Source organism: Ctenocephalides felis, unplaced genomic scaffold (assembly GCF_003426905.1).
Source record: "Ctenocephalides felis isolate EL2017-DRISC unplaced genomic scaffold, ASM342690v1 CF-g0.4_SCAFFOLD_01170, whole genome shotgun sequence".
Taxonomy (NCBI): Eukaryota; Metazoa; Arthropoda; class Insecta; order Siphonaptera; family Pulicidae; genus Ctenocephalides; species Ctenocephalides felis.
The window spans coordinates 72,743,259-72,757,958 of NW_020537324.1; positions in this window are offsets into that span (position 1 = coordinate 72,743,259).

Genomic DNA, 14,700 nt, shown 5'->3' on the forward strand with positions numbered 1-14,700 from the left:
AAATGTTACTTAATGTTACTTTTGGCAAAAAAGACATTTGCTTTTAGGTTAGGATCAACTGTCAAAATAGTATAAAATATATAATATATTAGTTGATAGTATTATAATTTTGACGGTTATAGATTCAGTAGCAAATTACTGCTTACAATTTTCTTATCTTATTGTATTAAAATTCTATTAATTTCTTCTGTATTAAAACTCAAGAACATTTACTAAGTTAGGTGCTCCAGAGTGGCTAGAGGCTCTGGAAACTACGTTCAAATTAGTGTGTTTTGTTTGTGTCATGTCCAATGCATTAATTGAAAATAACTGTCAAAATAGTATTGTCATTTTTTGTTCGAATTAAATTGACAGGTTCTAGATTCAGTAGCAAATTACTGCTTGCAATTTTCTTATATTATTGTATTAAAATTTAATTATTTATTTACATATTTACATTATTTTCATATATCAGTCAGACAGAGGTGTCTGATATGAGAGATTATGAAAAACAGTTTTCATACTTTATATATACATTTCATTGACTATTTGATTATCATTATTAATATTTATAATAAAATATCTTATATATAACTCTTCAGTCTCTTTGTCTTTAATTTCCTTATAGTTAGTTAAATTCAAGACATTTACTAAGGTTAGGTGCTCCAGAGTGGTTAGAGACTCTGGGGGCTACGTTCAAATTGTGGTTTTGTTTGTGGCATGACATTAATTACAAATTAACTGTCCAACTGTCTAACTGTATTAATTTTTTGCGTTGAATCTGTATTGTCATTTGTGCGAATTGAACATTGACAGGTTATAGTAATCAAACTAGCAAAATACTGCTTACAATTTTTATCTAATTTTATGAAAAATCTATTAAATTTCTTAATAACAAGAAAACAAGTTCTGGGGCATGAGTAGAGTTTTCAATGCATAGTTGGAGAGCTCAGAAACAACTTACTCAAATAGACAGAGGTCCTATTAAATTTACTCAATTTCTCAAAATGTTACTTTACGTAACGTCAGGTTAGGTTAGGTGCTCCAGAGTTGTAAAAGGCTTTGGGCAAAAACGACATTTGCTTTTAGGTTAAGATCAACTGTCAAAATAGTATTGTCAATTTAGCGTGAATTTAATTTTTGACAGGTATAGATTCAATAGCAAATTACTGCTTACAATTTCTTATCTTATTGTATTAAAATTCTATTAAATTTCTTCTGTATTAAAAATCAAGACATTTACTAAGGTTAGGTGCTCCAGAGTGGCTAGAGGCTCTGGGAGCTACGTTCAAATTTGTGTTTTTGTTTGTGTCATGTCCAATGCATTAATTGAAAATAGGGCTAGAACCAACTGTCAAAATAGTATCATTTTTGTGCGAATTGAACATTTGACAGGTTATAGTAATAACAAAATGGCAAATTATTGCTTACAATTTTTATCTAATTTTATGAAAAATCTATTAAATTTCTTCTATTAAGTTCCGGGGCATGATTTTGGTTATGAGTAGAGTTCATTAATGCATAGTGGGAGAGCTCGAAAACAACTCACTCAAATAGACAGAGATCCTATTAAATTTACTCAATTTCTCATAATGTTACTTAATGTTGCTTCACGTAACGTCATGTTAGGTTAGGTGCTCCAGAGTTGTAAAAGACTCTGGGCAAAAAAGACATTTGCTTTTAGGTTAGGATCAACTGTCAAAATAGTATTGTCATTTTTTGTGCGAATTGAAATTTTGACAGGTTATAGTAATAACAAAATGGCAAGTTATTGCTTACATTTTTTATCTAATTTTATGAAAAATCTATTAAATTTCTTCTATTAAGTTCCAGGGCATGATTTTGGTTATGAGTAGAGTTTATTAATGCATAGTGTGAGAGCTCGAAAACAACTTACTCAAATAGACAGAGATCCTATTAAATTTACTCAATTTCTCAAAACGTAACGTCAGGTTAGGTGCTCCAGAATTGTAAAAGACCCTGGGCAAAAAAGACATTTGCTTTTAGGTTAGGATCAACTGTCAAAATAGTATATATTAGTTAATAGTATTATAATTTTTGACAGGTTATAGATTCAGTAGCAAATTACTGCTTACAATTTTCTTATCTTATTGTATTAAAATTCTATTAAATTTCTTCTGTATTAAAATTCAAGACATTTACTAAGGTTAAGTGCTCCAGAGTGGTTAGAGACTCTGGAGGCCACGTTCAAATTTGTATTTTTGTTTATGACATGTCCAATACATTTTTTACAAATAAGGTTAGAACCAACTGTCAAAATAGTCTTGTCATTTTTTGTTCGAATTAAAATTTGACAGGTTCTAGATTCAGTAGCAAATTATTGCTTGCAATTTTCTTATATTATTGTATTGAAATTCAAGACATTTACTAAGGTTAGGTGCTCCAGAGTGGCTAGAGGCTCTGGGGGCTAAATTTGTGTTTTTGTCTGTGACATGTCTAATACATTAATTACAAATAGGGTTAGAACCAACTGTCAAAATAGTATTAGGGGGAAGTCCCCGAGTGCCGGACACCTAAAGTTATTTATGAATAAATCAAAAAATATTTTACGAAATGTTCATTAAATTATGACTTATGTTAGATAACAAAGTTAGAAATTAAACTAAATTAACAAAAACGCAATCTTTGCTAAACCATAATTAATACTATCAATCAAACTTTGGTAACAAAAAATGTGATTTTACGAAGTGGCACCTAGTACCGGACATTTCAAAATTGAACACATATGTAGCCATCTCCACACTCTGGAATATGTGCACATTTGTGTTTGACGAATATTTTTAGATATTGCAAAAAAATCACTAATTATCCACCCTTTTGGCTGGGCCACACCGATGCTCTCAGCTGGAGATTAAAAAATACGAAAAATGGGGGTATGTAGTGACAGTTAGCACTCATACAGAACAAAATTAAATAATTCGAATAAATTACGTCCATTCTTACAAGAAATATCAATATGTTTCACTTGTATTTTGAAATAAAAAGATTTATACTCGCTTAAATAACACGGGTTAAATAGAGATAAAAAAACAGCTTACAATTTTTATCTTATTCTATTAAAATTAAAAAAAAAAAATAAACATAAAGAGTACACAAAGTTGTTTCGGGACATAATTTTTGATATGAGTGAGAGAGCTCGAAAACAAGTTACTCATATAAACAGAGATCCTATTGAATTTACTCAAATCGGCTTATTAGTATGTATTAAGTGAATAATTTAAGACATTTACTTAGGTTAGGTGCTCCAAAGTAGTAAAAATACTCTGGGGCTTTGTTCAAATTCGTATCTTTGATTGTGACATTGCTTGCAAATATTCGATTTTTAGTTAGAACTAACTGTCAAAATAGTATTGTCACTTTTGACAAGTTAGAGCAGCTATTTCCAACCTGTGGGGCTCGCGCACATCTGTTTCCAGAATACTATTTTCGAAAATAACCCAAAATTTTTGAATTGATATTAAAACTAGAAAGACGGACGAATTGAGTATACCTACATTGCCTGAAAACAGTCAAAATGACTGCGTCGTGAAAGAAATAAATAATGCGTTTAGAAATTTGTTTAAAATTAATTTTTATTATTTCATGTACTATTTACATTTATACAAATTATCTATGAGTGCTAAAAATAAAAAAATAGTTCATCTGACAAAAAAGTTCATTATTTTTACAATTCATGCAAATATAATTTGAGATCTTTTTATGAGTACATTTTCCGCAAACATGTTTGTTGCAAATTTGACACGTATTATTAGTTTTAATATTATTACAAAGTCTTATTTGGCAAAATTTCCTTTTATTACTACTGGTATGTGCATGATGTCTGTGGGTCATCATTTTCCTTTGATTTTTTTTTGTGTTGATGTCGTGTAGTCCGCGGAAAGCTGTTCTGCCAATTCAAACAAAAACTGTTCTCTAAGGATTTGTTTTCTTTGGATTTTTATTCCTGTCGCTTCTTTGTAAAGAATCCAGGCATTTATCGCAGCCAAATCCAAAATATTGAAAAATATTTGCAGGGGTCATCTACGTGAACTACGTGGGATTTCACGGTATATTTTCTTTACCTTTGATCTGTCATGTGTTCTTTGCTGACCATAAGTAAGTCAATTTCAAATTTTTTGCCTCATAGGTCCCACGAGCATATAAAATTCCAATAAATGCACGTATTTCCGGTAACGATGTTGTCCAATCGTACCCCAAAATTTGACTGCCCTCTTCTTCTGCGCACCGTTTTATGTGTTTGATAATATAATTATCTATTATCAACGAAAATGCACTGACAAGATCACCTGTAATAATATTATTTTTTGCAAATCTCGTTGGCCCTTTCACACCCTTGAAAACACAGATGATGACCTTCCTGGAGTACCACCTTCGGCAATTTTTGTCCATACAGTACCATCGAAAGCTGTTTCCGTTTCTTGAATTCTTTCATCAGTTTCTGAGCCACTTAGCACCCTCCTGCATACACTGATGGCACTTTCATTTTCATCAATAGTGATCACCTTCATCGCTACCCTCAGAATTAGATGATTTACGTGGAATATAATCCAATTCATCATCAGATGATTGTGCCCAATTTTCTGCATTTGATTCTATGTCGGAACACTCTTTACTTATGTTTGTTAGCGTTTGCAATAATTCACTTCTCCTCGACATTTTATTTATAAGTTCTAAAAAATCAACTGAACAACGCGTTATACTGAAAGTTACTACGCGAAAAAGACAGGCCTAATGTCAATACTTACCAAAATTCGGTTATTTTTATATAACAAATGCATTATCGCATATTGGAGATGAATGCACGCGAGATAACCATTTGCAATACAATAACAAAGCCGTTTGTAATGTAAAATTTCTAGAGCAGTCAAAATGACTGTTTTCCGTCCATGCAGGTATAACATGTAAGAATATTGAAAATAAAAGTGAGATAAGGCAAATAATACGATTTATCTACGCATTTATATGTTGTATAAAAAGTCACAAAATTTCACGAAGCTGCGACTTCAAATACATAGTTATTTTTATGTTTGAAAATGGAAAACAGTCAAAATGACTGCGTCCGTCTTTCTAGTGTTAAAAAATAAAAAAAATAAAAATAGTTTTTATGCATATTTTTACATAATGTACTATATTCATATTTTTTACATAATATACAATATTAATTTGTAGTCTGATAATATCAGTTGAGTTTTTAAAAAATACTGTTGAAGAAATTAAAGTGAACGCAACTTTTTTGTTAGTAGGTGGTGCAGTATAAAAAAGGTTTGAAACCACTGGGTTAGAGATTCAGTAACAATTATGGCTTACAATTTTTATCTAATTTTATTAAATTTTTAATAAGTAAGCAAACATAAAGAGGTTTGTTCCGGGACATGATTCTGTTTATTAAAGCATAGTGTGAACGATCGTTAATAACTTACTCAAATAGACGGAGCTCCTATTAATTACTATTAATCAATTAACTTAAAGTAGTAACGGAAATGTTACTATGGATAAAACTAGATGGCTATAATTTTTTAGAGAAAATTAGATGTCATACAAATCTAAGCAAAAAAAATTAATGAATTAATAAAAAGCGCTGTAATAATATATAAAATCTCGAATCTCCAAATGTGCCAATTCAATTTAAACGAAATGAGTTTCAGATTGTAAAGACTATTAATAAACCCCAGTAACCTTTATGCCATGCGTTGCAGTGGGTAAACCTTCCATATAATTTGTGTTAGCCTCTTTCACATATATACCACATAATTCCACATTCACAATTATTTTTGATACTAAACTTTTTCTGGAAATATTTTATATGGCAAATAACGTTTGCTGGGCTAACTAGTATATATATATATATATATATATATATATATATATATATATTATATTTACTAATACATTTGTTCATAATTAGTTTAGTCATATATTTTTCATTTTCAAAATTTTTAGATAAAAACCTGCAAGTAAAATAAATTAACTATAGTATAAATTTTAACTAGTGGGGCGCATGACATCGTGCCTTAAGGCAAATTGCTGGAACTTTCCGTACCAAAATTTTTTTTTGTTAAAAGATTAACATTTTTGAAAAAAAAATACTATGAAAAAATAGATTTTTGAGAAACTATAATTTTTTGACAAAAATTTACTTTTTTTTGAAAAAAAAGGCGAAGAAAAGTGTATTCTGAAATATTTTGGAAATTCTGAACTTTTTTCAAAGCAATCGTACTACTTTAACTGCATAGAGGCGAAATATGGAAGCGCGTAAGCGCCGCGCCGCCGTCTAACGGATAAGCATTGGTGCGGACCCATAGGAATGTAAACAAAATTTATACTTATTGTTAAAATATCTGATAATTTGATGTGCATATGTCTAATGATCATTTTTGACCGCCAGATGGCATTTTTTTTTTACTTTTTTTTACTGGATCTTCGAAACCGCTAGACCTGCCTTCAAGAAAATAAGTTCTTCATCTTGTCAATACAAGTAAAATGTTTTTTGAATTATTCAAAGCGGACGCTTCGTTCTCTTAAAAACTGAGTTACCGTTTTTGGCACTTTTTGCCCCATATCTTCGGAACGGCTAGACCTGCCTTCGCCAAAAACTAATCAGCACGTCACCTTATCAATACGAATCGAATGTTTTTTGAATAATTCAAATCGGTTGATCGGTGTTCCCGAAATCGTCGATGAAAATTTATAACCGCACACACACACATACATACACACACACACACATACATACATTCATTTTTTCTAAGGTATGCCAAAATGTTCAGAAGGTTTTGAAACGTAAAGATATATAAAAAATTTCATTTTCGATTTTTTGCGATTACTATAACTTGCTCTACGGGAAGTTGATTACGACTGAATTTGAGGTGGATTTATTAGAAACAAATTCAATTGTTTATTTTATTAGATGATTTTATAGTTTTACAATTACATTTTATAGTTTTACAATTATTACATAATTGAATTTGGGATTGCTATAACAAGACGGTGAAAGTAAACTTAATAATATATATTTCCTGAAAAATAGCCATGACAAAAGTGAACTCCTGAAAATAATCATTATAATAGTAAAATTTTGTTAAAACTTGTAGTAGACTATACTATATGTATATATATTTTAGTGGTCCTTAATATGGAAGTTTACGAATTTTCTGATAAAAAAAAATCTCTGAAAGTTTTAGCTCTCAATATTAATTTTATGTTAGTCCGCACTCCAACCAAAGTTTCTTATGGAAATAACATGGGTAAAACTTCATTTGTTTTTAAGAATTTTATTATTTAGCAACAAGTGAATCAAAATTTTGCAAGGCGAACTGGAAATTGCAATCGTTTGAAGTCAAACGGAAGACCAGTCGAAATCATTGGTATGTCACCAAATCGCCAGCAATTTTTCAATGAATGGTGAAATTCAGTGCGTGTACACCATTATTCTTTGCGGCAAGAATTGCTCGTTGACTTAACCATGCATAATTCTGACAATTCTCACTAATGTCATTACACCAATTTTTAATTACGGTGCGTGGAGTTTCAGCAATTTGCATTAAGGCACGAGGCCATGCACCACTAACGTTCTTAGCTATAAACCTTGCGGGGCCCGAGACCTTTCCAACGAATGCAAAATTGTCGAAATCGGAAATCGTGCGTTCTGGAGTTATATCGTCAGGAAGGAAAACCCGACTTACTTTTATATATATGTAGATATGTGTGTGTATGTATTGAATTTTGCCAAAAAATCGAATTTCTAGTGATGAGGGATTTTATATTTTTGCACAATACAAAAAATACACCTACATCAATAGAAATACTTATTTCTTGTACATATATATCTATTTTATACATCGAACAGTTCTACATTTTGAATCTTGAATATATTTTCCCAACTGAATATAATGAATGTACTCCCTTTTCTGTATTTTAAGATCTCTTGTCATTGATTTGTATCCTAAATCTAATTCTTTCTTAAATTCGCCTATTTCACTTATGTCCTCTAACTTTAACTTAATTAATAATGAAATAGACATTCACAACACTTCACCTAATCAAATAATCTCCATCTGCACAAGTTAACCTTTTTATTTTCTTTTCAAATATCTCATTATTTTATTTTATTCTGTTTATAAATAATATTGTTACATTCTGCATTATATGTAATTTTATGTAAGCATTTTATGTTAATAACTATAATTTGTAATTTTGTATATATTTTAATTGTTATTCATTATGTGAAATAACTGTATTTTTGAGTCCTATTGGAGTAATCTGTGGGCTATATATTTAAATAAATAAATAAATAAAGAGCGCGGAACTAAGTTAAAAAATTAACTAATGGTGTTACTGAATTGACTAAGAATTCTGTTACCTATTACTATTTATTATCTATTATCTATTACCTATTACCTCCAGTGGGTCTATTACAATGGTTTGCCGATGTCTGACTTCTCGTTGAAGATTCGCGTCCACGGCGGCGGCGTGCGGTGCGGGTTCATAGACCTCACAGTTGTCTTCGTTTGAAAATTCGGCATGTATTTTATTTTGCTGCTCATAGTTCCGTTAAATTGCTTTCTATTCTAGGATGAAATAATTCGTATATCGTCGTATATCTCGTATATCGCATATTATGGGTACGCGCAAACAAACAACTGTGCCACACCATACGGCACCATAGAAAAGAAAGTCAGTCAAGTCAAGTCACATCATCATCGCAATATAAACTACTCTCACTCGGGAGAGAGAATGGATGAATGGATGGATGGATGGATGGATGGAAGGATGGAACCCTATTTTAACTAATCGGGCATCTAAATAATGTAATAACTACATCAACTGTGATTTTCTACTTAAGGGGCACAACTAGTGTAACCGCCTAAAAAAGATGATTTTTGGGAATTTATATTAAAAAAACTACTTTATCAATCATTTCAAACTTTTAGGAATATATTTATACATGTTTTAAGAATACACAGTAAAATTTTTGAAGAAAAAAATTAAATATTTTTTTAAGTTATGGTCGATCTCCAACCGCGCGACAAAGAAAAAGGCCCTTCACTGCTGCAGTGATTCCGTCCTTCTACGTGGATGAAATTAAAAAAAAAAATCTCGTTAAACTAGATAATATTGTTTGTAAAATGAACTACGATAAAGAAAAAAAATCAAAAATTGACAAAATGACGGCGTTTTTTTTTTTAAAGAAAGTCGAATTTTACCCAAAATTTTGGTCGTTTTTGGACTGCCAAAATTTGATTTTTGATCCGATCAAAAAATCGATAGTTCATTTTACGGAGAACTATATATAGAACATTTAAAAAAAATTTGGTAGCGATCGGATTATTTGTTTTTGAGTAATCGCTGCAGCAAATTCGAAAAATGCTGTTTCGAGAAAAACGCGTTTAAATATAAAATGAACGTTATACTATATACTATATATATATACTCTTTAAATGGCTGTAACTCAAAAACTATTTAAGATATCGATTTAAAATTCTATGTTATTTTTAAAGGTATAACCTATTGAAATATGGTAAAATTGAAAATTCGATTTTTTGAAAATTTCACACTAGTTGTGCCCCTTAATGCTTGGGCAACATTTTTAAGGGGGAGCCTGCTTTAGAGGCTTAAAAAAATCGATTTTTTTTTTGCAAAAATGTCTTTCAAAACTAGCCAAGAATATATCCCTTAAATTTCAGAAACAAGTTCAAATTATTTTCGGAGTTACAGAAGAAACATCGAGCATGTTGACGAGCGGAATGAAAACTTTAACTCGGTTTTTCATTTTTACGATTTTACCTAATTGGTGGGAAAGATACCAAAAAAAACTGAACATCCTATTGAAACGAGACTAAATTGATTGTATGCAGGATTAAATTCTCTTCTTGAACCTAAAAAGCCTTGAAAAAAAAAAACAATCTAAAATGACATTTTTAGAAAACATGTTTTTTTTTTAAGTTGCGAAAATTTGGCAAATTTTTCACTATTTTCTGGATTTTTTAGGTTCAACTAGAATCTGTACTATTGGAAATATAAATTTGTTTTTTTTTTTTAACTTCCCGTAGGGTAGTTATAGTAATGGGTCGAAAATCGAAAATTTTTGCATTTCTCGACGTTTTGAAGGTTTCTGAACATTTTGGCATACCTCAGAAAAAATGGATGTGTGTGTATTTTGTATGTCAGCATTTTTTCGTCTACGTTTTCGGGCGCACGGATCAACTGATTTGAATGGTTTAAAAAAACATTCGATTCCTATTAATAGGGAGATGTGCTGATTAGTTTTTGTCAAAGGCAGGTTCAGCCGTTACGAAGACATGGAGCAAAGGGTGCAGAAAATAGAAATAGAGATTTTGAGAGAATGGAGCATCCGATTTGTATGATCCAAAAAACATTCAGTTCGTAATGACGGGGAAAAGTGGTTATTAGTTTTTGGTAGGCCCAGCGGTTTCGGAGATACAGAGCTAAATGTTAAAAAATTGTAGTTTTTGAGAGAACTAAGCGTCCGATTTAAATGATTCAAAGAACTTTCTGCTTGTTTCAACAAAATAATTGCTTTTGGAAAAAAAGCACTGGAATTTTGTAAAAACTATTGAAAAATGTGAAAATGCCGCCCAACTAAGCACAGTATAAGTGAAAATGTCGCACAGAATTATTTGCAAATGCGTTTAGATTGCGACTATACGGGAGCACTTTTTCAATTTTGTGTAAATTTGACGCAACTATTTTTTTGAAATTGAATTCGAAATGAAATGACGATTGTTAATGTTCTGGAGATAAATTGATTTATGATTTACATTTGATTTGCTCAGATATAAGAAGATAGCAAAAATAATGAAAGTTACAGTATTTGTAATAATATATTTGAAAACGTTTAAAATTTCTAGAATATTTCATTACGGTACGGGAAGTTCCAGCAATTTGCCTTAAGGCACGATGCCATACACCACTAGTTTAATTTTTATTATCATAAATGCTAATGTTAATCATTGATTTTTAAATTGTATGATTTTCATATCTTTTTCCATAATATAAAAGTGTGTGTCTGATAGACAGACGAGCTGTTAAATTAAAATACTTAATACTATGACCTCGTATCTCCCTTTTATATTGATAGTATTATCTTCAAGATAAAAATTTGATATGGCAGTAATGTGTACAATCACTACAAATAAAAGTAATCAACTCGATGAGACATTGAATTTTGAATGGGTGATTTTTAAGCTCAAACCATTTGAGATATAAATCTTTTTTTAGTAACTTTATATCAAAATTGGTTAAGCAATACCCACAAATTGTTTGCAAAAGTGTTGAAATGGATGTTTTATTTTCTATTAGAATTAAATGTGTTCAAAATTAAATTAAGATTTTTATTGACTTTGTCGCTCGTCGTCCTGCAAGATAAGAGAAAAAACTTTTAATCATGTTTTTGTTATTTGTTTTGGGCATACCATCATTCTGAGTTGAGACTTTGTCAAATCAGTTCGGTGTCAAAAGTGAACGTACGGCCTTGGGACTTCCGTCAAAATTCATTCTGATTTTATTATATACGAATTTCGTAGAGCTTCGGACAACCTGAAGTCAAGCAGCAGTGACACCGGTTTTTGCTTGGAAATACAGATATCGTATGTTTCTAAGTGAAATTAGTCATTTCGCTGTATTGTAATAGTGAATTTATCACATAGATATGGATTGCACTCTAAAACCACATCGCACAACTCATAGTACTCGTTTAGTTCTGATTGCTGTTGAAAATAGAAAAAAAATCGTACCATGGTTACGCTTTTTGTCATGACACAAAAAATGGTATATCACTGCTAAATCTACTTGATTTTAAAAAATCAACAGGTTTATAAAAATATTATAGATTCTAATAAAAAACACATAGAAGTCAAGATTTGGAAAGGAAAATACGTCGTTGATTAATTGTATTTTTAATATTAGTATGTATTACTGTTTGATTGTAATTTTTTTCAAAAATTAATATTTTCACTCATTTTGTTCATAACATTAAGTGTGCAAATAGATTGTAATGGAATAATTTGTTTTTAAAAATACTTGCACCGCAAAAATAATAACAAATTTATATTTATTATGAATGTGATAATAAGGGTTTTGTTTGCTTATGGCTATTATAAAGTTTGTAAAAGAGGGCTTTAATTTTGTTTTTTTTTTGTACTTTATTGTTAAATTTGTTTCCATTGAATAAAGTGTAAAAACTTAAATAATAAAATATTTGCTTCACTTAATCCCAAACTTTTGGGCAACTTTTCATACTCGAAAATTTTAAGATAAACTCAAACATAAGCTTAGGATAAAGTTCAAAATTTAAGTTTTTCCAGTTTAAAAAGAAAACAGTGATAATTTACTAGTTTTGTGCGTTTTTTGGATAAAGTGAAAAAAACTGAATTAGAAAATATTACTTTCACAAAATCCCAAACTTTTGGGCAACATTTCATATTTGAAAATTTTAAATAAACTCAAACATAAGTTTAGGATAAAGTTCAAAGTTTATTTTTCCTGTTTAAAAAAAAATCAGCGATAATTTACTAGTTTTGTGCGCTTTTATAAATTTTCTTCTTTTGGATGAAGTGAAAAAAACTGAATTAGAAAATATTACTTTCACTTAATCCCATACTTTTGGGCAACTTTTCATATTTTAAAATCTTTAAGATAAACTTGAACATAAGTTTAGGCTAAAGTTCAGAGTTTAAGCTTTTTCCTAATTTTTGAAAAACAAATTTCAGCGATAATTTACTAGTTTTTGTACATTTTCATTTAATTTGCTTCTTTTGGATAAAATGGAAAAACTGACTTAGAAGCTTCTGGTCAACTATTCAAATTTGGGATTCTGTAAAACAACCTCAAATTAAGGTTTAAGTCCAAAGTTCAAGTTTTTTCTTACATTTTTTTTCGAGGTGCATTCATCATAAACATAATATTGAAAGTTTTTTCCAAAGTGTGCAAAGTAAAAACTGAATTAAGAAATATTAGTCTTACAAAATTTCAAACTTTGGGGCAACTTTTCAAATCTAAGATTCTGCCAAATGAGCACCAAGAAGGTTTAGGCAAAGTCCAAATAGCTTTTCACTACTTTAGTTCAAAGTATATTCACTTAGTTAATATTATTATGAAATTTTAGCAATATAAACGAAATTTCGAGATTATTTCACATCGTTCTTATCGCTTGTTAAAGACATAGTCGTATTTTGAATACATTAGAATGAACAATTCCATCAATTCACAATACGTATTAGTTTGCGTCATAGTAATTCTTGCTCTGTGCGTACGTGTATGATGTCGTAACATTTTTTGCTCTATATTAAATAATATAATTTATAATACAATAAAAATATGTATCATGACTTCCTTATGATATCCTAGACATTAGAAATTATTCAAAGATTGGTGTATTATTGAACACGTTCGCGGACGTAAATGCTATAGCATTCAAATTTTAAAGTCAATTATTTCAAATTTAATTTCATATAACCTTACATTTTTGTACCCATTATACCTGTCAGGGTAATGACGACCTGACTCTTTAGGTATTTTCTTATCTTTTCCCGTAGTTTGCTTGGGGCAAACAAATTGCATAAAATAGAAGTATGATACTTGACATGGATGCTATAGCATTCATCGTATGTAACTATTAAAACATAAGAATGTTTAATAATCAATTTTCGCTTATCACAACCAATTTAAAAATGAAATTACTATGAATTTTGTACCTGAAACCTTTGCTTATCTTAAGAATATATTCTTTATATCAAGATATATTAATTTATTATATAGCTATTATATAATAGTACTATGTGACTTCAAGAATTCCTTAACTTTCAATTTTATTAATTATGTTAAAAGAATTTATTAACTTCCCGTAGGGTAGTTATAGTAATGGGCCGAAAATCGACGTTTTAATGGTTTCTGAACATTTTGAAAAATGGATGTGTGTGTGTGTTTTGTATGTCCGCATTTTTACATCCACGTTTTCGGGCGCACGGATCAATCGATTTGTATGGTTTAAAAAACATTCGATTCCTATTAATAGGAAGATGTGCTGATTAGTTTTTGGCAAAGGCAGGTCCAGCCGTGTCGGAGATATGGAGCAAAGAGTGCAAAAAATAGAAATCGAGTTTTTGAGAGAACGGATCATCCGATTTGTATGATCCAAAAAACATTCAGTTCGTAATGACGGTTATTAGTTTTTTAGCAAAGGTAGACCTAGCGGTTTCGGAGATACAGAACTGAATGTTAAAAAAAATGGCAGTTTTGAGAGAACTAAGCGTCCGATTTAAATGATTCAAAGAATTTTCTGCTTGTTTCAACAAAATAATTGCTTTTGGAAAAAAAATTGTTTCTAATTTTTTTTCAAAAAATATTTTTGTAATTTTGGATTAAAAATTCAAAAAATCACTCAGGCTAAGCACAGTCTAAGCGCCACTCTGGTGCAAATGTTTACCCAAGTGCATTTAGCACTTTTCCAATTTTGTGAAAACTATTGAAAAATGTGAAAATGCCGCCAAGCTAAGCATAGTATAAGTGGAAATGTCGCACAGAATTATTTGCAAATGCGTTTAGACTGTGACTATATGGGAGCACTTATTCAATTTTGTGTAAATTGAGCAACTTTTTTTTTAAATTGAATTCGAAATGAAATGACGATTGTTAATGTTCTGGAGATAAATTGATTTATGATTTACATTTGATTTGCTCAAA